General features: G+C 38.3%; 1 protein-coding gene across 5 annotated transcripts in view; it reads left to right on the forward strand.

The window, feature by feature from the left end:
- Positions 1 to 23,674, forward strand: part of LOC109638878 (neural cell adhesion molecule 2) — a 381,983-nt gene that overhangs the window by 94,579 nt on the left and 263,730 nt on the right. The gene's annotated exons all lie outside the window — the stretch shown is intronic.

The raw sequence follows: 23,674 nt of genomic DNA on the forward strand, positions 1-23,674 counted from the left end.
TTTACATCTGCTTTTTGGAAATGTCTTCACAGTTGTAACTTGGACACAAAAGAGGAACTGATTAGATTTCAGTGGTCAAAGGTCATGACCTCGAATGAGCCTGGAAAAAGAAATGTATGTAGACTGAAACTTCACTGAGAAGCAGAGGCGTGGTAATTCAAGGTTTTGTGAGGCAGGCCATTATTAATATTTTCAGCCATAATATTGCTGTCAATAGCATGTGCTGTTCTGCGTCTCTCCTTGTCCATCACTTGTGGCCCCGTCTTCCTCTCAGCGACTGTTTTCCTCCTTTAGAAAAGTGTTTCCATATAATTCTTGGTAAAATCTCACCACAGGCCACAAAAAAAGTGTTGCTCTACCTCTCCTCTCACAATTCTCCTCCAAAAGACGGCAAATCACAACCAAGCCCGGAGGCAGATAGGGTGAAAACTCAGTACATGCATATTGTATGCATGTACTGACCAAAGGAGGGTTTTATCTTAGTGCCTGCTGCTTCTTTGAGAGAAACATTGCCACAGTGCATCTTTTTCTGCAGCAAGGGAGCAGGTGTGCTAAAGGTTTTTTTTTTTTTTGTCGCATTCTATACTATTTTTTGTACTACTGATTTTGTTTTTCACAGCAAAAAAAGCTCTTTTGCTGCTTTGGGCAGCTATACAAATTCAATGTGCATTAAATAACCAAATAATACACAAAGTTAGTGAGTTACTGGTAAACATAAGAGTCAAGTCTTTCCCTCAGTTCCTGCGTGAAAGGTGATTATACATAATTTTTATTCTTGCAGTTTCTTTCTCTGCACCCACAAGCTGTTAACCATACTGTAGTTTGACTCACTCAATGAAAACTCTGGGTATAATCCTGCCATTGGGTCTCCTACATTTACCTCAAATCAAATCACAAAATTGAAATTTCAAGAGATGTATAGTTTGCTTCCCTATATACAAAAATGATTCGAGATATCTTTACCGTCCCTGCTCTAGGACGATGACATTTTGTTTGTAAAATGATATGTCATTAATCGTAAAAGCTTTCACTAAGAAGACACAGTGAAATATCTTTAAAACGTTTCATAATATATATTTTCAAGCAAGTCAAAATACAAAATAAACTACTCGAATAAAGTGGCGAATCCTGTAATAAAGTGTATCGAGGACAAGTTATTGCATAGATAAAATACCACAGATATTATTAATGTTGGAGTAGTGGTTAGATGTGAAGATGATAAAATAAAAACATGTCCAGTCCAGTGTAGCACAGGTAGAGCTGCTAGGGAGTGAGTGAGGGGTAATGTACTTGACCCAATCATCAGCTTTGACTGCGGCTGCTGTGACGCCGATTTTTGTCTGACCTTTGGTTTGATTCCGTAATCATCAGCTGCCACAGGCTCGGTTCAGTAAGAAGAAATATGCAACTGTGCAAGTTGGGACAAACGGATGAGGCAGCAGTCAGGTCACCCCTCACTGAGGATGAAGTGACTTTTGTAGTCGCAGCAAAGAGACCCTGCGTGTTGTGGACAGAGGTGACATGTGGCTCCGTGGAAGGGAGGTGAAGGCTCTTGAAGCTTCTGCTTTTTAGACCTATTTCCCTAAGATTGTTTTTGTGGATAAAATTGCAATAAATGACAAAGGACTTTTCTTTTGTGCTTGAAGTGGCTTTCACATAAATTCACTGGATACCTCATGGGGCTCAGTTTGGCCTCCCTATCAATACATAATACCATGTGCTACATCTTTATTGTATAGGGGAGGACAATGCTTGTTATATTCTTTGAGGTAAAATCGACTTTCCTAACCGCCCTATGTCTTTTAAAAGTGCCGCTTTTGTGCCACAACACTGGCAAGCTACAAATGCTTCTTCTCTCTATATAATTTAGAGATTGTTGAGAAGAAAATATGCTTTTCTGTGCCTCCACAGAAATGCTTCAATATGCTGGTAATGAGTATGAGGTAATTGCTCTCAAATCATTGAAGCATTTGAATAGTAGTACACATACAAACAGGAGACTATTGTATATGTGATTGTATAAGAAGTGTCCTGAATTGAAAGTGAGCAGCAGGTTTTTGAAAGAAAGTTAGCATCAACATCTCTGTCAATTTGTTTTTTAGGGGGACATTGTGAGTTTGTGTTTATTCATTTTCTAACCTGTTATTTCATCCTTTGTGATTAATTATTCTGCAAAAAGCCCCAACAGGGTTGAGGAGGAGCGGTTACTTGGGTTATTAAAAGATGCAAATACTTGTCAAGAATGAAATTATCACTACAATAAGTTCTGCGCCTGAATCCCGGGAGATGTGCATTCAGCAAGGGAGGTAATTGGGGTAAAGGTTTAATTTGTCTGTAGCTTTGATAAAATGTCACAGAAGTTTTGGCGATGAAATGCACATTGAATTTTAACCTCTAAGCCAACGTGGCCAAAAAAATGCTGCTATAAAAAAAAACATTTCAACACCTACAACTCCATGACAACTTAATTGACTTGAATGTTAAAGAGCAGCTATGTGGAAATAGATTCAGTGATACCGATTATTTATCTCAATTGTGGCTGTTTCATTTTTACACTTACAGTACATTGGCATGTGCTGTGTGCTTGCTTGCACTGTCTTACTAGGGTCCATTAGCATTTTTAACGTCCATGCAGAAATTTAGACCTCATTGTTGTAGCTGTAGTTGTTGCATGCAATATAGTTCTTTCTCTCATGCGGGAACTTATCTTTCATTCTTTAGTCCGTGTACCTGTGTGCCCTTCATGTGCACCCCCGTTACCGCCATAAATTGAATTCTGGGTGAAATACTTACTGATCACAAGTAATCCTGGGATTTTTAACTTTTTAAGCTTTTCACGATTGAAATCCAAATGGTTTTTCTGGAAAGGTTGTATTGTGATTGTACATTTCTAAAGGTCAAAGATGCAATGAGAATTTTAATGCAAAGTTTTGCATGAAAAAATTTAGACAAAAATGTTAAAAATTATAGTATTTATCTTGTTTCTGTTGTATTGTTCTGCGTAATTTGACCTCCAGACCAATTCACAAAAGAAATCACTCTAATATTCTTACACCTCTCCTTTATTCTGGTGCCACATAATAAAGCTCGCAAAGCTCTTACATAGAAAACTAATTTCAACTAATAACCTTTATCATTAAAATTACTATGCTGCAAGCTTTTGTTCGTACTTTGATAGTCTACAGCTTTTACCACAGCCGTTATCCCTATTAATTTTAAGTTTATTATTAGGTGTGTTAATTGGCCTGTGGGGGGTCTTGATGTTTGGTCACATCAAGTTGTTAACCCCACGGAATCTGGCTGTCGAGCGAGTTGGTTTCCATGTTTGTACGTGGAGAATTTTAAAAACAGCCGCCCCCTGGTGGCGAGTTCTCTTCTGTCCCTTATGGCTGCTGATCCAACTTGAAACAGTTGCCTGGCTGATTCGCAGCATGATGGAGACACAACAAACAACAACTGCCACCCCATATCAAGCACAGTCCCTTACCATTAACCCATCATATCCTCTCCACGGATGCCACCCCCCCATGCTTCCTGCCACCTCCCGAGTTGCCATGCATGTAATAAAGATTGTGTCACTCTGTGGCTTGATACGCTTGTCTGAATCTATCAAGGTCCAGCTTCCTTGGGGAGAAATGAAAAAGGATTGCGAGCAGCAGATCTACAGAAGCCGGGTAAAATGAGATTGAGAGCTCTTTTCCTCTTCGTGTCTAGATATTTTGAACTGATGTGCCACTTTATAGCAGCATAATGACATAAGCGCCAGCATTTGCAGATAAGTGGAGGGAGTTATTCAGGAGATTGTGGGCATGATTATTACAAATTAGGATTTCGGGGAAACGTGTAGGCACATTTTTATAAGGGTGGATCTCTTCATTTGAAATCCCATAACTTCAAATTAATGGGTGCTGTGCGAAGGTAAAAACGGAGGGGAGGAATACTGATAACACACTTCTGATAGATCTAAATACAAGTTTTTATGTGCTTGACCTCCTTGGCTTGCCACATGCCCACAAACTCCGCTCGGAGAGTTGTTTGCCCCGAGGTTACTTGCCTCATTGGTTACAGGCTAATGGCACTGACCTCAGCCACAATGAAAGCCTTTAAGTGCCTTGTACTCTGCTAACTCAAATGCTTCACAGACCTCCTCCTTGACACCAGTTTGCCCTGATCGAGCATAATACAGTTGGCACCGACCAAAACTTTGGCAAACTTCCTTCACTTCCCCTTAAACTTTTCCCTACCATGAAGGAGGCATTTTGTGCCACACACGTGGCGACAGATTTTTAAAGGGAACAAAAGGATAAGGGAGTGACGTGTCGAGCGGCGGCGGGTGGCACGAGTGACCAGAAAACCTGTCATAAAAGGCTTGTTTTCGATTCTCACAACAGGCAGCATGTCAGTAAAAGTGTGCTGCAGCTTTGTTGAGCTCTGAGACAGCTGTCGGTAGAGAAATGGACGTTTCGAAGGTGGATTTCTGCCTCTAAGTGATGGATCTAATAAGATGCCCCTGCTCTTCATTCAAAGTCAAAACTGCTATTTGTCTTTGATATTTCAGATATGATGCGATGCCATAAAAAGAAAAAAAACTTTCCACCTATCAACAAATGACACTGCTACGTGGGCGTTCACCCGCTAAAAATGCACAATCAATCAACAAGTAATTTTATGGACAAAGGTGGCTCTCTGAGTCGATCCAATCAGGATTCACACAAACAGGATGAAAGGGTGCAGATCAGCAGAGACCAGAGAAGAAAGCCTCCCGGTGACGTGTCTCTGATCTCAAAAGAACACAACATTGAGCAAGACATTAAGCTCTGGCATTACAGATGACACCACTCAGCTTTATAAAAACTATAGTAACCCTAATTTAAACTGAAGATAGATTTGATTCAAGACTTTGAAGATAAATGTTGCAACACAGCCTCATGTAAGAACATATTAAAATTTGTATTTTTAATCACCCTTGTTTGAAAGAATGTTTATTACAGTAATGCACATATGCCATTGACCATCTCTAACATAACACATCTTCATATTGTACTTCTCATATCCATTTTTGCTTTTATTTTTATACATTTAATGTTATTGTATTGCTCTATTTTTTTTCTACTTAATATGCACAAAACACCAAAGCAAAATCCTTCTATGTTGAGAAACATACCTGGCAACAAATACCATTCTGATTCTCTTAACTACACACATGTATCGTACTGTTAGTTGCTCATTTAAACTTGATTAATGTGACCTTTTCACAAGGAGAAGCATGTCTCGTCGATTCAATTAAGAATCTTTAAAATACTTATTTATTCAGATAAGGTGGTATTATCTTGGCCGACGTGTCTGGTCATTTTATATTAGACAGTTCTTGCATCTGGGAGCCCTAATTGTTCCATATCGTAGGTGTGACCACAGGCATGTTAGTGAAATATCTCTCACACAGGCCTGCATCGGTGAAGAAGAGCTTTTCCCATCGCTGCTTAAATTCACACCCGACTCCTCCAGTGTCAAAATCCTGATACACACATCTCTCTGAAGCAGGTGTGACGGTAACAATAGCAACGTACCTCAGGGATTGTTGAGCCATAACAATATGGGACGGGATAGATTGCACCTACATGGATGTCAATAGCTTACAGATTGTGACAGTAAAAAAATTCCTCTCCTCCATCACAACAATATCCGTTTCATTTTTCATGAGAGCGGCTCGCTGTTGCTTTGTTAGTACAAGAAGCAGCAGAGGAGATAGACAGCACTCTTAAAAAAGACTTTTAGGCAGCTGGAGACAGGATGTTTTAGGGCAGAAATTGCAAATCTGTCTCTTCACTCTTTTCATTATCTAACATCATGACGGAGTGAGAGCACCCAAGGGAAGCAGCAACAGATATAGCGGCGGGTATCAATAATTCATGCACTCATATATTGGACAAATACGAGCTTGGTATTGTCAGGCAGTTAGATATAATGTTACTGAAATGGAGAGGAAAGAGCCAGAAGCTATCTCAAATGGCCCAGTGATCGTTACTTGGCAGTGCTTAATTGTGCTAATTCTGGAAAAGGCTACGATATATGCCTCTGCAGACCAATGAAATTAATGTGTGGAGGAAGGAGTCCTCTGTTGTTTAAGAAATTAATTACAAACGCTTAATGAAAAAGAAATATTCCCTTTTGCGTTTGCACGACTTGAATGTTCAATGAATATCGCAGTGATGCCGATCGACACCTTTTTCCTCGCTCCATTGACCGTATGTCGATCTCCCCACATGCTGCTTTCACCTGCTATAATAGTCATAATAACATTGTCCCTTTGTATGACTTTTACATTGATTCTGAATGGACCTCTCTTAAAGTACTTATATATAATTTGCACCATTTCTTCTAACATCGCTGCTGCACTCAGGCCAATATTCTGATATTCAAAAAGGCTCCTCCCTGCAGCGACTGGACGCGCAAGCTTCTTTTGAAACCAGAGGGCCCACACTGCCCGGAGAAGACAAACCATTTTCAACCACAAATTTATGAAGATGTTGTTTTGAGGGCTGCTGTGACGCCCAACATGCGAGGACTCTCACTTTGATTAGGAGCGCCTCATTCCCTCACTTGTTTCGCTCGAGGCCTGGGGTCCACGTTTTGAAAGCACGGGACCTTCAGTGATCTTCAACAGTTTGTTTTTAACAAGCGGTGACAAACAACATCACCCCCCCCCGTCCCCCCGTCCCCCCGTCCCCCACCCCCACCCCCCCTGTCCCCCACCCCCTCGCCCTCTCCCCCACTCTCCAGACTTTTATCTTTGCTCAGCCTTTGAACCAGGCCTCAAGGCAGCGACGCTGAAACAGACACGGCCCAGAGGAAGCCTCACTTCAGATAGAATACCCTTTAATTCTGGTATCTCTTTTTTACAAAACAGCCGAGTGGCCATGGTGAGGGGAAATGGGGCCCAAGCATCCCCCTCACGTATTAATCACCGTCCAATTTTGAAATCTTGACTTTGTGAGGTTTTCAAGTTAAAAGTTGTGTGAAATGTGCCCAACAGTGGTAGAAATTCCAGATTACGATAGTAAAATATTAGACCCTTGTGTGTGAATCTTTTTCAAGCCCTGAAAGGAAAGTACTGTGTCTTTATGGGTTCCTTGTCCCATTTCAGATTTTTGAGCTGTTGACAGTTACACCAAAGAGATCCCCCCCTTCCATAATCTACTCAAATGGTTTCCTTTAAAAAAATAACTCTGTCCCTAAGAGCCAAGTGTAGTAACCGAAGCTTATAAATTATGCATGCATGTTTATTAAGCAGAGCTCGTTCTTCTTTCTGATTTATCATTCTACGACCTCTTAGACATGTCTTATGACCAATTTAAGTGGTCCCGTGTGATAGTTTAGGGTCCACTGGACAAACCTAACTGTCGGTAAAGCACAGATGCTTTTACCTTAGTTAAGATAATATGTCACATATTTCACAATTCCCAAATGACACAGCAGCACAAGGAAGCAGCAACGCAAGGGGAATAAAAATAGAAATACCATATACAATAAAGTAGAAATAACATGGGGTGAGTCAAGTTGTTTTACTGTGCAATTTGTCCATTCTTTGTAATATACAGCATACAAAATGTGCAGCAGTTCTTGAACTTTCTTGAAAAGTTTTATTCTTTGACTGTGGATGTTGTGGCATTGAGCAGTCTAATGACCCTAATTACTTTTAATGAAGGAGGGTTTTGCATGGTGTTTTTACTTAAATGAGACATATTATGCTTATATTCAACCTCAAAATGTTGAATATAAAGTTTTAATTTGTGTTTTACTTTAAAAGGTTTACATGCTCTGATGTTTAGTAAACCTCACTTTCCTCAGACTGTCCATTGCTGCAGCTCCTCCTTACAGCTTCTGTCTGAAACATGCATACACAAAAAAACTTTATACACAAGTTTTGTTGTGTTCTTTAGACTCTGTCGTGAACTCAACATGATTCAGCCTTCTCCTTAAATCAAGTAATTTGAAGGATGCAATCATCTTTGATATATGATATGATATAAATATATCATATTTGACTTTGTTGGATCAAACTTCATCTGTCATCTTTTAATCTGTTAGTAATTCTCAGGAGGTGGTGTCATGTAGAGACTCCAAACCTGAAGTGTTTCCATACTTACCAAACTTCGTGTCAATTGTTTTTAATCCCATTGATACGTAAGTAAATTAGACATCAACACATTTATTTGGAATTTGCATGAAATCCTTCATTTCTACTGGTTTCCTCAAAACACAATTGTTGTAGATGTAAAACAGTTAAAATGTAAATGTGTAAAACTATATGTTTGTATTTCGGACGTATTTCTTTAAGGTAAGCCATTTGGACTTATTTGCATTCTTTATGATGCAAACCAAATGAGGAACATGTTGCTTGGTCAACAAGTAACAGATTTTTCTCCCAGCAATATTTTTTTCCAGGACCTTTAGCCCCATTTACATACATCACTAAAGCCTATTTTTGGCTTTGCACATTCACCCCCTTAGCTGAGTGGTTTGTCTAAGACAAATCACCAAAGAGCTTATGTACCTTAATGGATGCAGAGGCAAACAAACATGAGTCCATTCGGCACAAGTTGCCAGTGATGAGGTGACTGCCATTGCCCTTATACATACAGTATGTCTTTGTTTTTTGCTGATGTACCTGCACTTTTTCAAGGACGCTTCATGAGTACATGTCTGGTACTTAAAGGAATTATTCCACACATGCCGTGGATATATTGCTTAACAACCATGCCAACATAAGGGAAGCATGTTAGTAGAAATAGTACAATTAGAACAACTTGACCATGACAACTATGTACTTACTTGAACTGATGTCTAATGTACATCCCTCCAATGATGATTGACCAGGGCAGCATATATGATTAATAAAGGGTCTCTTTATTTCGAGTCAAGTTCGAGTTCTACATTGGTTCCTGGCCCACTTATCAAAGACCTTTGATAAAAGGGACATTTATGCATCACATTTATATTCATATTTAGTTTGTCTCATTTTAATTTTAATTATATTTAATGCAACTTAAAGCTCCATTTAACTAAATTTCAAAAGAAATGATGTTATGTTTTACCCCACTGCATTCATTTGAAGGCTTTACTTTTAAGCAAATTTCACAGAGGAGTCATCCTTTCAAATATTTTTATTATATTTGTTAGTTTATTCAACATATTGCATAGGGTGTCTATCTGAAGCTCATTTGCAACATGCGTCCCTGTGGTTAGACTTTTTGGATAATGGCCGTAATGCTTTATTAGCGATTAAATGACCCACTTGAAAACAAACAAGTCAAAATTAGCTGTAAGTTAATTTTATTCACAGCAGCCACCTTAAAGTCTAATGAGTCCCTCTACATTCTACTAATTGAATACATTTTGCTGATAATTAGAGTGGCACTATAATATATTTCTGTTTTATAAATTTGGATCTTGTGCCCACGCACGATGGATTGTTATTTTTGACAATTTGAGAGAATGCTACATTTGTATGTGTATATTGTGGCAAACAGACTTTTTATGACTAAGCAGAATATAAAAAAGAAAGTTTTTTCACCATTAGACTTTGACTGCATATGCAGCCAAGCATCCAGATCAAAAATATCTCCAAGGTTTTTAATATTTTTTTAATTTTAATATTAGAATCTTAGTTTAATTGACAAGATCTGTGCTAATTGATCAAGAGAGAAATGTAAATGAGCCAGTGTGGATGAAAAAGCTCATTTTCAACAGCTGTCTTAGTATAAAATGCACATAGACAATAGGGCCGAATAGAAAAGATGCACAAAATATCAACTATTCATATTATGTTAGAAAATTAAAGGACAAAGTTAATGATAAATACACAAGTCAACTTCACATAAACATTAACGACCAGTCAGCTAAACAGAACTGATATCCACCCCTGGACGCTGTCACGCCATCGTACGCCGTTAATTTGTGTCGAATCACCTTCAGAATCCGAGGGAGCGTAATTCACCTGCAACTGACAACAGACCTGCAAAGATATGCACTCGCTGCATTGCATCCTGGTCTACTGAGGGTACTGTCAGCGAGGAAATTGCAATCCGTTCCTCGTGCGTGATAGATTTCTCCCCGTGTGATCATTGAGTGCCGGTGTGAAATGGCGGCTCTGGGAAAGGGCTCTTCTCTCTTTGATTCAGAGGGACTGATGCCCCCCAAAAAACACATATCACTTCGAAATACCTTGATGTTATGTCACGTCATGTTTGGAGTGTTATCTGCACCAGCAACCACATTGTGTTTTAGAAAGAGTCATGATTTGTAAATATATGTAGAATAAGGGAAGAAATCTGAAAAATCCCAACTCCTCCTTTTGCTTTCTTGAACCGCAGAAATGTGTCTTTTGTACAGCAGGAATAAAGAGTCTCCTGCAAGCTCTGTTGGTGCCTTTATGCTGATGGATGAGACAGGCTGTACCTTATGTAAAGCACATTAGCTGTTCTTTTTCTCTTTAAAAGTTCATGCATGATTGTAAAACACCAACAAAGCTCGGTCAGCTACTGTGTGCATCTGTATTTCCAAGCTGGAAAAAGCCAAAGAAAAGCAAAGACAAGAAAATGGTGGGTATAATAAAATAGTTTTGGCCCCTTAGGTCTAATAAAGATGTATGTGTCATCCTCTCATGTCTTGCAGCAAGAGAGAGCAGGATGGATTTTCTTATATATGAATGCGGTTTCAGTTAGAATACATTAGCTGAGGCAGAGTTGGTTCACTTCTCTGTCTCACTTGTGATATTTACACACCAAACACAATCTGGAACGAATGAGAAAACAACTTAATGTCGTGGCAGAGGGCTCTGCACGCACGCCGCAACGATCACCACCTACGCCTTTTAAAGATGGAAATCTAATTCACACACTGCCTTAATCTAACTCAAACACCACTGCAAAGATTCCCATCATTATAACTGGTTTAATTATAGATGGCACATGGGAAAAGAAAACGCCGCTGGTCTAAGATTCACTGAGGTGGTGTTCGCAGCACGCCCCCAGTAGACTTGTTGTTTGTGGCTTCCCTGGAGTCCTAGGAAACAATTATAGGTGAGAAGAGCACGCACCGCTTTCCAACGGGTTGTCAGCAGCAAACAATTATGACTTCCTCCGAGCAGGGGCGGTGCCGCGACACCACCCAACAGCATCTTCCACTTTCCACTGCACTGTTTTCTTAACTACGTCATCTGAAGCCCTTTTCCACTCTGATTTTCAGTGATGCTGCAGCTTCTCAGTTTCTTCTTTAAAGTTTTACACTTTATTTATTGACGATTGCATTTTCTCGGACTCATTTCTTCAAATATTTTTGCTGAGTTATTAGTGCCATTATTTATGTCCTCGAGTATGATGACACATACTCGATTCAGCTGCTTTATTTTCATTCATCAGAGCTAAATTATATTAATAGATCCACTTATTAAATATAGAAGCAATCATAGTTTCCATCCTCAGCCCCAGAGGTCTGTTCCATGAAGCAGGATTGTTGGTTTTCAACTTCAGCTTCTTCTTTTCAGTTCTTTGAAGCGTTTTTACTTCTTTTCTGGAGTAAATCACCATTGCAATAACTACTGTGGACTGTGAAATTTGCTGACAATGCTTTATATCTAATTGTTTTTTAACTGTGGAATATTGTGCATTATTGCATTATGTATTGCATTATGCATATTATTGCAATGTGTCATTACAAACTATATTCATTTAATATTTCAATGTAATGCACCAACTAGTAATTTATATTCTATTTCATTTAAGTCTAGTTAAGTTTTTGTCAAGTCTAGTCTACTCTGCTGCAGAATAAGTTTGAGACCACTAATCAAAACCTGTCAACAGCATAATTGCTCAGATCAGATCAGCGGAAAACTGGAGTCATCATTTTCAAACTAAAACGAAACCAGCAGTGTTTCCTAAACTCTGGAGTATTGAGTACACCGGACGTAAAAGTGATGGATTGTAAAGCTAAAACCCTTAAAACTTAATGTGCCTCATGTGCTGCCCCCATGTGCCCCCCCAAAAATGATCAATTTTAACAAATTATTAAGATAGCATTTACAAAACATATATATAGTGATGAATTTGATGAAGCTAAAATGTACTCGTGTTGACATAGCCTGAAGTCATATGTCATTGTATCGCCCATGAGGTAAAAAAAAAATCTATTGATGCAGCTGTCATTATGAAAGAACAAACACAAATGAATTATTCAATTTGAATTTGTTTTAAATTATCATTCAAAGAAAGATGTTTTACCCAATACTTTTATATGTAATATATTATTACAAGATGTCATAGTAGTTGTACGTTTTTATTCCAAGTAAAGGTAAACATGGATACAGACTCAGCCGTCAGCTATCACAAGCACAAAAATTGCTAAAGCACTCTTCATAGTGGTAATGGAATATTTTTACCTTCACTCCTGATGTAAAAAGAAACCCTAGTGGAGATGTGTCCATTAAGTGAGAACTAATGGCCTTGTGGTGACGCCCACGGACCAACCAGCGCTAAATCAAGAACCCACTGCTGAACAGCCACTGTCTTTTGTTGAAAAAAAAAAGATCCTGTCCTTACGGCTGGGGTTATTTTGCGAGGTAACCACGAGCAAACATTTTGAAAATGAGCCTGCAGACATGCCGCTGACCTGCACGATTCCTCCCATGTCAGCCGTGGCCACAGTGAACACAGATGAAGGGAGGGACCTTCATTTGAAGTAGTCTCTGGCCCTCTCTCCTGAGAATGTTGTCTCACATGATTTCTTTCCCCTCTCTCCTCTCAGTCCCGTATTCCTTCTCGTAAAATCCGACCCCGTCTTTATATCCTCTCTTGCTCGTGCATTTTCATTTAATTACCTTTGGTATTTTTGCCTGACCTTGCTGCATTGAGGTCACTGTGGTGTAAAATGCGAGTGGATGAGCATGTTTCCCCCCTGACTCTGGTCTCAAAGACTTATACTATATTACAGAAAAAAGAATATTTGGACATTTCTCATTAGGCATTCATGATAAATTTCAAACCGATTTGGTGGTGACTCATCATAGTTTCTGCTCAAACATAGTTTAAAGGACAAGAATGAGATTTTTTCTTGAGCTCATTACGAGCTTCACTTCCCGGACCTCTCTATCACACTTCTCAGTACAAAACATTCCACGCCTTGTTTGAGAGAAGCAATCCAACATTGTGAATATGAAGAGAAAATGAGTGTACTCTAAATACCAAAGGGTAACGCTGATATTACTGTCGTATACTGGGGTTGCGATGATGTGAGGATGATGAAGGAATCTCCGATGACACCGTCTTAATTGTATAAAATGTTTATAACAAAAAGTTCAGCATCAATACAAGCAATGCAATCTGCCTATGGAGAGATCCGAAGTCAATGCGTGTGAATCTCTTCTCAGGGGGCAACTTCAACTCCTCGTTTATATAGGAGGGTTGTTTTCGTTAATCTAAAGAAAACACATCTGGTTTTCATCCAGCTCTTCTCATCCGTCCAGTGACAGGGAGAGAAGGCACTAGCTCAAATTTAGTGTACCCCTTAAAACTGTGACCTAATGCCCTATCATATATTCAGGCTTTCTCCAAATTCCTCAGGACCTGTGGGCCTCGAACCCAAAGATACATTTCTTTTATGGGGAAGACTACACATAGCATTTCAGACACCACATTACCATTTGCAAGTATGTGGGAATCATGGGAACAAATGAGGTTGTATGGCTGGATGGATGGATGGGAGGGTGGGCAATTTCTTAGAGCTATTGATATCAACACTCTACGCTACAAGTGAGTAGTGGGCTGGTAAATAGAGATGGATGGATTGTTGGGTAGACTGGTTGTATGGGTGGATGGATGGATGCATTGTACCACGAGATTTTCAGCAGTCCAGATACTGCATTAACAAAAACACAACTTAAAGGTTCAGTGTGTAAGATTTAGGTGAAAGTGATCTATTGGCACAAATTGAATATAAAATAATCCTTGTGATGTTTTCACTAGTTTGTTTCATCTAAATTGTACAAATTGTAGTTTTCTTTACCCCAGAACAAGCCCTTTATATTTAAATACTTTATGTAGGCTGCCATTTTTTTTTACAGTAGTCCAAACTGGACAAACTTAACAAATTTTGAGTTTAGTCCACCACAGGTTATTTTACATGTTTGGAAGGGGAGGGTGAGGTGAAGGGTTTTCAGCAGCAGCTTGCAATTTCACCACACAAAATTCTACACACTGTACATTAAAAAAAAGAGAATTCACTAAGATAAAAGATAAATTCCTATAAATATATTTGTATTTATTCATATAAATACAATTCCAATTCATACAAATAATCCTTCATCATCACATATCATTTTTTTTTATACTTTTGTCCATATGTTGTATGTATTTTCCCTTCGCCGTGCCAGCATTTGCTGATGAAATCTGAATCTGACACATTTACATGTTGAACCAAAGAACTAATGCTGATGGACGTGTTCAGGGAGGAAAAAAGAAGATGCAGTGAAATAAATAATTAATATATATAAAAAACACTTTGTTGTTAATAATCACTTAAATGAAGAATAATTACGGAACATTAATTAGTGATAAGTATTTACTGTGTTTATACTTAAAATCCAAATCTTCAAATCTTGAATCAGAAAGCATTATATTTATTGTAATTTCCCTAATTGTTCCATAAATGAATTATAGTGGGAGTTTAGGGAAAAGCACGCAAAACTAACATAACTCACATTTCGCAAAAAGCCTTAAGAATTGATTATTATCTGTCTGGTTACCTTGAATCAGCAAATTCACTTTTTATGAAGTAAAAAGCCAAGAATGTATTGATTTAGTTGATGAAATGACATATTCAGGATGTACAAATGATTCTCTGATATATGGAATGATTATGATAATGACTTTAAAATGCTTCGCTAACTATTCTTTAATCATGATTATGTTGAACAAATTGAATGGTTGTCTTAGTGTCTGTTTGATGGAAAATTATTTTAGGCTCTAATAGAGTTCCAGTTAAATTCTTCTGTGTTTGAAGGTTAGGCATAATATTCTTCAACTTTTTCAGTCTATATATAATTGCTTTTTTGTCCTTTATTCACTTTTTGTAAACTTATTGCTTAGTGTTTCACAGCAAAAACATTGGCTCCTGTATAATTCAGAGGCACATACATAAAAAGTTTTACAGGTGACCCCATTCATTGTATTTAAACTACACAGCACATCGACTAAAAACTAAAGTTATTGAGGAAGAACCTGAATATTGAAGTCAAAATTATTTCTGACCTTTAAACAGCAGTTGTTCAAATCCTGAAAAACCTGCAAATGTGTTGGTTCCCTCTGCATGCTAAGTGAAATCAATGTGTACAGTTCAGTCAGCACCTGCAGTGTCAGGATTCCTGCTCTGTAACCTCCGACTATGTTCGCACACCAGCCTCTGCATTCTGGATTCTGAGGTGTTTCAGCCTTTTTGCAAGGTTCTTTGGTTGCCACTCGCCCTACAGTCTGTGTTTTTCGCTGTTCTCTGTCTTTTATGCTCCAATATAATTTAAAAAAAACATTTCCAAGTTATTATCAGAAACTCTGCTGAATGATCAATGTACTGTTTATTTTTAAATGAGCTGGACAAAGTGTCTTGCTCCGATGCTTTTATCCGCATACACGTTATGAATTAAAATTAACGTCTTCTGCTTTTCTGAGGCGTGTTGTTAAATGTAATTTGGTTTTGCAATAATATAAACTCCTCTCCTCTCCATTTGTTGCCTAGCAACTATAGCAATGATCCCCCTGAAAAAAGGATGAAGATTTATTTAATTCTATTTTATTTATTTATCTTTTCATTACCTGGCTTCTGTGTCTTGTCCAACATAAACACTGTTAAGTAATCGACTTGAGGTATTTCATCCAATAACTTTGAATTGCTGTTTGAACCACTTTGTGTTGAGTTAACTAATTATCGCCTTTTGTGAAGCTCTACCGTTAGTGACAAACATCTATTGTTTGATCTGATTATACACTCCTCTCCTTTTCCTGCCAATTATTTTAAAGCAAGGTACAGACTGTGTGATGTGTGAGCCGAGGAAATAAAAATCTATCCGAAAATAGCCACCTCGGAATAGACGTGAATACACCCTGCTGTAGTGTTAAAAACGTAGTATTCACAGCTGACAAAGAACACTAAGTTTAACATTTAAAGATAAGTGCAGCGATAATATGTCATGTTTCATGATCTGCAGGGATTAACGCCAACATTTACAGTCACTGAAGCTCTCACAAAGGCCGACTTAAAATTGGCAATTACTATTACAGAGAAGAAAATGAGATGCACATCACACACAGTTGATTTTGTTTTAGTAACATCGTAGTATTCATGTCTGATGCATTGACACCTTGGTCATGCATGTTACATGGCACTGTCTCCCTGTGGCTCGCTCTGTAATTGTGTTAATTGCTGCGTGTTGTTGGTTTGGGAGAGGAATGCAGAGAAACGAGGAAGAAACAAAAAAGAGAGTGGAAGAATAGTTACCATCTGTTGTCAAGGTCATTTGCCACACCATGAACACATCCATCATTACCAGAAAATGTTCACAGTGAACTGGAAATGGAGTCGTTCATCTTGGTGACATTTCACATTGAATATTTTGGATCATTGTGCAGTATAACAGTGCAGTAAAGACCAGATATAATCACCAGAGCAGATACAATCACGTATTTGATCTTTAATTCATAGCAGCGATGCCACCAAAGTTTCATTTCAACTAATAAAATTGAGTTTTGTGGTGATGTAGTGCAACCGCCTTACATAACCTCTGGGAGAATCATCCAGCAGATCATGGAAGCTCCGACAAAGGGCAACTGCCCAACATGCTGTCAGTCATGCCGACAATATTTCAGCTTTGTTTCCTCTGAAATGCCAAAGTGAGGCTGCGTCTCCGTTTTAACTTTTTAATTTATTCATTTTATTTAGATTAATGTCAATTATAAAACAATGTTTCTATAGGCACATGGATGGAGTTTAGTAACATGCCATTGCCTAAATTAGAGATTTTCTTGGCAAGGGGTAGTCGAAACCAATATCTCAATTTCTAATTCCCTGAAATTGCTTCCTGTCTCTCTTATCTGAGGGCACCACAGTAGATCATTCAACCCTGTACATTATTTAACATGTAATTTACAGAAAACTGCTCTTATAGGTACTCTTAACATTACTTACAGAACTTATCTGTATCACTATGGGTTAATATCAGCTATACACTTGGGGTTATATGTGTGATTAAGCAGAATATTTCACACTCTTGGTATGGGTTATTAAAATTGCAGAGGCTTGAGTTGTGAACTTTCACATCATCAGAGAACTCAAAAAGGTGTAGAGCTGATTTTGTGAGGGTTAAAAACACTGTACATTTCAATAATAGCTACTGTGACAGATAACGTTTTATTTGAACTGCTTTGAAGAATTGACTTTGGGTCTTTTCTGGCATTCTGAGATGTAAATGTGGATTTAAAACCTATAAAAAAAGGTAAACTCATATACAATATTTATCCTTTTTTATTATTATAATATAATAAGACATGATTATACAACATCTACCAATCCCCCCAAAATAATATTGCTTAAAGAAATGCCTACATTGAAACATTTTCATTGTAAGATTATTAAATAACCCAATCCATACAAAAACATCATTATTTCATACTATGGTCTTGAATCTGTTTTATACCATTTAAAAAAAAAATACACCTGTCTTTGTTGACTGCAACATCCCCACTTGGAAATCCTTTTGCTATTCTGAGAAGATTTCCGAAATTAAGAGGCAACAGTGTCCCTGATTTTCCTTTCATTGCTTTCATTTCTCCCTAATTTAAGACTTCTCCCTCCATCCAACATTTCAACGTCCTTAAAAAATCAGGCTCGGACAGCAAATAGAATTCATTGCTTTTCATTTGCGCTCGGTTTATTTTTCTTTAAAAATGAGACTGTTGTTTGAATAAGGTGGATATATGAATACAATAAGCTCTGTGGAAGAACTTGAACTGCTGTTATATGACTTGCACATTTAGATACTATAGGCGACACACACACACACACACACACACACAAAGACTCACATCGTCTCAATAACCTGTCTTTAAATTTGTAGACATCACCTCAGTGCCCTGCTTACATTTAGCAGCAATGATAAATTGTCCGGAAACTCACCAGCGGCTCTCTCTTATTGGTTTTTAAAGCAACATGAAGTCCCGTCGGTGAGTAAGTCCGACCCAATAACAGAACAAATGGATTTATGATAAAAAGGCGCAGGAAATGCTGCTGTGGCAAAGTAAACAACGGATTGAAAAGCTCTGCGGGGAGAGCGAACACAAAAAAAACGAATTGTTGTTTTTCTTGTTTGTTTTGGCTCCTTAAAATTTTTGTTTGTATTACCTGAAGGGTCAGGTAGATGAAAATTGAACATGCAGTTTCAATAAAACATAGCAGGCCATCATTATTAGCTGCCACGGTAGCTTTTATTGTACCCAGAGAAGTAGTTTTCTCTTTTTTTTGTTGTTGCTGTTGTGTACAGTGTTCTGCCTGAGAAGAAAATTGTCCACTGAGCACGCATGCACTGGAAAACACAACACCCAGGAGGGTGTGCTTTGTTTTGACTGCTGACATAATATCTCACCGGTGGGAGGCGGAACGGTGCCGCGGTATTTTTGCTGACTACATAATCAATGTATGAAAAGTAAATGCAAGTGGAACCTTTGAATTCCTTCAAATTTCAAAGGTACATTTCGGAAGGAAATTAATTAGATTAAAGAACTACTTAATTTTATTCGGCCACTTGGGTGCAATGCAAAAAGAAGTGAATAAAATATCGACATTCTACAATTAACTTATTAGCAAACCAGTTTTTCATGTAGATGAGAGCACAGCTGCTGCCAGTAAAACCAAAGAGTTCAAACTATAGACTGATAAAGATGAATGACTTGACAGCACCCCAAAAGTGAAGCCAAATTGTCTTGATCGCCCACTGGTGGCTGGCTGCACTATAGGTCATGAACCCCACCTCCTCTATTTTAGCAGATGGGACATGGACCAAACTAAAAAGTCAAAGTACATGGCAAATCCATTTTTCTCAACGATGGTTTAGGTGGGGCAGGTCGTCCTTTAGTGTTCTGCCATGAGAAGCACTGTATGAATGAGTGTTTGAATGGTCATCAAGACAAGAGACAGAGAGGAGCTGCAGAATTGTGATAATAACTCACTGTGGGAGTAGAAGCTACAAGTTTAATATCACACATAACACATTATCATGTTGTTTTCTTTCAATATAAAAACCACCTTTAATTCTTTTTGCTGTGTACAAATCAATGATTATTTTTAATAATGAGCCATTGGCTCCAGGAACTGTGTGATGATAGTAATTTGACGAACGGACCACATGCGACTGCACAGTGTGTGAGGGCAGGTTTGACCATCCTCGATAGATGCACAGCAGATGGTATTCTTTTCATTGTATAATCTTTGTCCGCCACATTGGTTCGCATGCTTTGATTTGGCTTTAAAATTCGATATCACTCAACTGGGAACAAACCTGTTGTTTTCAACAAAATAAATGCTGTCTTATTCCTGATCTCACATCATGTAACATTTGACTCCCACAAGATGACATTTAGAGGCGATGATCAGAACAAATAAGAGGCTTTCACACTTGGGAATAAGATGTGGAGTATATGGAAGTCATTAGGACAATCCGCCCTTAGCGCTTCTTAGTAGAACACAGCTTGGTGTGTGAATCAGGGCAGAGCTATCAAGCTGTCACTACACACTGAGGCTTAAATCCAGCAAGAACAAACCCTGGCTGTCCCATGATATGAGACTCCGGTCAGTCAGGGAACAGACTGTCCTCTCGCTCACCCTGTGCGTTGGCATTGTTAATGTTAAGTTGATGTGAATAAAAAAAAAAAAGCGCTGTTTGGACACAATCACAGCAGTGACACGGTGCTGGGAGGTGGGTCAAGGGTTGTAGAGCTATCGAACCACTAGCATTTTACGTGCTGATGCGCTCCCTTACTTCCTGACAGCCTTGAACACACAGGAGGATTCTTAAACCCACTTCACTGAGACACACACATACTGTGCTGATTCACGAGTAAGATACGACACACACACACGCTCCTTAACTCCGAGTCACGCCATCCCTCAACACACAGTCATGCTTCATCCCTGACTGTGGTGAGTGTGTTGGCATGAAAGTTTGATTTATCCTTGTAATATCCATCAGGTCAGTGGGACCTTGGGAAGGCTCGGTCATAAAATCGTGGCTCTGGCCGGGCCTTTTTAATACAGTCTCAGTAAAAATGGCTGAAGGTCAACAGCACTCTCACTCAATCAGATAGAAACAACTCCTGCAGCTGGAGCAAGTCTTGTTGCATTAAAGTTGGACTGGTACCACTCTGAATAAAACATGTTTGCCCACCTCCCCCGGTGTGTTCTGCAGGAGAAGACACAACTCTCAGTAAATAATCCAGAATGGGAGATCTGTTACCCAGTAGAAAAGGATATTTGCCTCGCTTGTTTACTGTACACGTCAAGTCCATAAAAAGAGCTGGGCGTTTGGAAATACATCCTTCATCATCAGTGACAAGTAGCAAATCATTAGCTCCGCAGAGACTCAATTAATGTCCAGCTTCATGTGAGCTAAATCTGTTATATCAAAGATTCACAACAGCAGGTTGACGGATCAGATGCTGCACGTAGTTTAGGAATTATCCACAGTGTCAATGTGCATCTTTCTCTTATAGATGCATATTATTTTCTACATGATGAGATGTAATTTGCATACGTGTTAATGATTTGTTAGTCGTGTGATTTGTTGTTTTTTTTCTCTGTAAAACATGGCCGTCGAGAAAACTATATATGGCAACCACCTTCTAAAAAGTTACTCTATATTAATTGGATCATAAGTCATAACCAGTGGATTTTCCTTGTGGGTGGTAAATTATATACTCAAACCTAAATCAGTTGTGAGGCAATAATGAGGCGTGAGTCATAAATAAATCATCAAGTCACTTTCTTAACAGTTAACAGCTATAAGATGTAAATCTGTAATTGTAAATGTTAAAAGACAATATTTAAGAATAGTTTGCACAGTAATCAAGGTATGCAGTAATAAATGGAAGGGACATATGGAAAATAAATAATAAAATAATAATCTCCTTTCCTAAAAGATATTTTCAGTTTATACAGAGATGACATTTAACCATTGGTTCCTCAAAGCAATATAAACAATAGCATAGATTTAATTTAAAAAGGAAAATAAAAAAAACGGTCTGAAATGTTGAAATAATATATTGGTGAAAGGAATATACGTGGAGAAGACTTTATATAGGTGGAGTAAGCTAATGATTGTGTCCATTCCACAATCAGGAGATTCAAACAACTTTTAAACAAGCATTTAGTTGTGATGATAATGTTGAGAACTATAAGTTCAATCAGCATGTTGTGGATGTGACGGAGAAGACGATCATGTGATCATTCAGTTTTGGATCATGTCAGGTGAATAAAACAGCTTTTATTATGGGGCCGCTGTAATACTTTCATAGATATCAGTCACTTAAACATGGTTGAGTATTTAGTCCATAAAATTTGTAACTCACTAATATTTGTAGGGATAGAAAAACACATTATTTATTGGTTTTTAATATTTCAATTACTATAATCAACAGTTTCTCAAGACAGCTGCCTCTCAGTCACTATCTGATGACTCGTTGTGTTTTTGCTGTTGGTGTTATCTGACATTTTGTTTTGAAATTAAAACTTAATTCCAGAAAGAGGCGATTTCAAATTGCCGCAGAAAAACAAACAGAAGGAGCGGTGGAGAAAAGGCAATAGCTGTGGCTAATTGTGCGTAACTTTCCCTCCGTCGCTTTTTGGGAGCGCCTCTGACAGATGAATAATGTCTGATGTTCACGGCTCAATTATATATAGAGCACCGAGATCCACGGGGGGAATGAAATACGTTGTTAACCACAGCTGTCCTGCTCTCATTCAATCAGATATCTGTCATGGGAGATTCTATATATAACATGTTAAAGAGGAATTATTTTAAAACCAGACACTTTGACTAACTTCACTTGTTCCCTAATGATCCTTGGTTTCAGACCAGTAGGAAATACTACATGGGGCTCAACAATTCCCTTTAAAGGTCCAGTGTGTAAGATTTAGGTGAAAGGGAACTATTGGCAGAAATTGAATGTAGAATAATCCTCATGATGTTTTCATTGAATAGATTGTAGTTTTCTTCACCCCAGAAAAGGCTTTTATATTTAAATATTTTATCGAGGGGGTCCTCTCTACAGAGGCTGCCATGTTTTTTACATTAGTACAGACTGAACAAACTAAACACCTTTTAAGTTTTTATGACAACTGAAGCTACCACTGGTTCTTTTTCATGTTTGGAAGGAGAGGGAAAGGTGAGGGGTGTTCAGCTGCAACATGCAACTTCACCACTAGATATCACTAAATTCTGGACACCGTACCTTTAAATGCTCCTGATAATGTGGCACCAATGGCTTTAAAGCATCATTAGCTGCCGCCATCAACAGCAATGTTTTCTTTTTTGACATTTAACACCTGCTGCTGATGGACAAAGCTTAAACTCCAAAATCTGAAGAAATATAAAAAATCTGGACGATGTGGCTAATGTGCTCAGACAAACCATGTGATAATGAGACAACCCCTGCCTGCCACTGGTTAACAGAGTGTCAGTTTTGCTTCTGTGTGGCCATCATGGTGCTTTAAGTGATCTAAAAAGAAACGTGCACATTTCTCCTCGTGAGGGGCTGTCAGGCCTGCTTAGCGTCATTTGGAATGACCTTGTCACTCGCACTCGGCAGATCTTTGAATTACATCCCACGGCACCCCCACCCCTCCCTCTAATGCTATCATTACCATTATTAATGGGACATGACACAAGTCATTGCCACACATACCAGTCTCCCACGACCGAGGAGTAATGGTTTTGCTCTGATGTAATGCTGGCGGTGTCTAAGTGTGTCAGGAAGTCAAATATTTAGAGTGCAGGGGATTTTACAGCAGCAGTGCAGTGCAATGGAGTTAAATTAACTTTCATGTGTTTCGGATGTGAATTAAATCTGTACTTTATTTCAAACACACTTTTACCAATATGACACGAACATTGAGTGAAAAGGTATCGCTGTCTATGGTGCTGAAATCAATTTGCGGGTGCATAGTTGGCTTCACCGCCGTCAATATCTGTTTGAGACATGTTTTGTCTGACTGTAAATCATTCCTGATTACATGTGAATTATGCATCAGATCCAGTATTAAATTGTTCGTCATACATGACACAGAATTTATAATAAAAACAAAAGCTGAGGCTATATTTCAAACATGTTGCAGTGACTCAAATGCTTTCCATGACATTAGTAAGAAACTATTTTTTGTATCTCATCCCTACATATCATGTGGTAGATTATATATTTGCTATGTTTCTATAATATATACATTTTTTATTTTTAAATGTAATATTTTGGTAGCAACTGCTGAAATCATAAAATAGGAGAAAGCGATTTGATGCTTCACTTCATGCAGCTAGTACAAAGCATAAATGTGGCTTCGTGGCTTTCAACCGTAAAAGCAAACTTTAGTT

This window comes from Paralichthys olivaceus, chromosome 24 (genome assembly GCF_024713975.1).
Source record: "Paralichthys olivaceus isolate ysfri-2021 chromosome 24, ASM2471397v2, whole genome shotgun sequence".
NCBI classification, from domain to species: Eukaryota; Metazoa; Chordata; class Actinopteri; order Pleuronectiformes; family Paralichthyidae; genus Paralichthys; species Paralichthys olivaceus.